Source organism: Cetorhinus maximus, chromosome 29 (genome assembly GCF_964194155.1).
Source record: "Cetorhinus maximus chromosome 29, sCetMax3.hap1.1, whole genome shotgun sequence".
NCBI lineage: Eukaryota > Metazoa > Chordata > Chondrichthyes > Lamniformes > Cetorhinidae > Cetorhinus > Cetorhinus maximus.
This window is the reverse complement of record NC_135907.1, coordinates 4,791,340-4,793,167: the sequence shown is the minus strand read 5'-3', so window position 1 is coordinate 4,793,167 and position 1,828 is coordinate 4,791,340. Positions and strand designations below refer to the sequence as shown.

The 1,828-nt window shown below is 46.5% G+C and overlaps 1 pseudogene; it reads left to right on the top strand.

Annotated features, from left to right (window-relative positions):
* Nucleotides 1-179, top strand: LOC144669747 (U2 spliceosomal RNA; annotated as a pseudogene).
* Nucleotides 180-1,828: the final 1,649 nt, after the last annotated feature.

Genomic DNA, 1,828 nt, shown 5'->3' with positions numbered 1-1,828 from the left:
ATATTTTTACAAAAAAAAAAAAAAAATCTGTTCTTATCAGTTTAATATCTGATACGTCCCTTATCTGGGGACCATATATTAAATTGATTTTTGGAGCAGGGAGATGGAATAGGGGCTTGCTCCGTCCACTCCATGCATCGACCCGGTATTGCAGTATCTCTGGGAATGGTGCACCACCCCTTTCCAGGGGATTTTCAATGCTAAAAATAGTTTTCTTACAAACATCTGCTTTCTTTACTTTTCAACATGCACATCTTTCAAAACACAACTTTCTTTCTTTCTCACTCACCCGCACCATCTACACACAAAAAACACGCACGCTCACCCAACGCTCACAGACACCACTCTCATCTCACAAACACTCTACCTCACTCATACAAAAACATCTTTCACTTGCAAATACACCTCTCAAACACTCTCTCAGCTGCACCTTTCGCCTCACAACACTTTCAACCAGCTCTCTGCTGCCGCTCCCGCCCGCTGCTGCTGCTGCTGCTGATACAGCAACAGTCAAAACTCACACCTCAAAGCTCACACACTTTACACAGCTACTCGGAAACGTCTACATCCACGTTCACACAATCCTTACACTGCACAAGGAGCCCATTCCGCCCGTCGTGACTGCACCAGCTCTCCCAATGAACATTTCACTTCGTGCCATTCTCCTGCCTTCTCCACGTAACCCAGCACATGCTTTCTTTTCAAATAATCATCTCATTCCCTCTTCAATTGAACCTGCCTCCGCCACGCTATCAGGCGGTGCATTCCAGACCCTGACCACTCGCTGCTCCTATCACTTTTGCTTCTTCTGCTAGTTACTTTAAACCTGTGCCCGCTCCTTCTCGATCCTTTCATCGGTGCAAGCAGTTTCTCCCTATCTACTCTCTCCAGATACCTCATGATTTTCAATACCTCTATCAAGTCTCCTCTCAGACTTCTTTTCCCCAAGGAATACAGTCCCAACTTCTCCAATCTTACTTCATAACTCAACTTCCTCGCCCCTGGAACCAAACTCGTAAACCTCTTCTGCACTCTCTCCAATGCCTTCACTACCCTCCTAAAATGCAAGTCAAAATGCAATCCATCAGAGTCAGCATGGCTTTATGAAGACTAAATCGTGTTTGACTAAATCGCTAGAGTTCTTTGAAGATGTGACAAGCAAAGTGGATAATGGCGATCCTGTAGATGTAGTATGTCTGGACTTCCAGAAGGCATTTGATAAGGTGCCGCACAAAAGATTAATACACAAGATAAGATCACACGCAGCTAAGGGTAATATATTTGCTTGGATAGAGCTTTGGCTAACCAACAGAAAGCAGAGAGTCAGGATAAATGGGTCTTTTGTGGATGGCAAGCTGTAACTAGTGGGGTGCCACAGGGTTCGGTCCTTGGGCCCCAACTATTTACTTGGATTCAGGAGTAGAAGGTACCATAGCTAAATTTGCAGATGACACCAAAATAGGTGGGAAAGTAAGTTGCAGTGAAGAAATGAGAAATTTACAAATGGATATGGACAGGTTAGGTGAATGGGCCAAAATTTGGCAGATGGAGTTTAACGTGGATAAGTGAGGTTATCCAGTTCAGCTCCTACAGGCAATGGTCACGGTGGTGGTCCCACGGGCCATCGATCTGGTCGGGCGGAAACGACTCTCGTTCCTCCGGCCTGGGTATTCTGCTGCGGGGAGGCAACTTCACCGTCTCCGAGGTCAAGGAGGTGGTGGGCGGGCGACTCCTCGTAGCAGACGTAATGTACAAGAACGCTCCACTCCGGTTAATTAACGTGTATGGCCCGTCACAAGGAGCTGAGCGGCTGGAGGTTTTTCAGCAG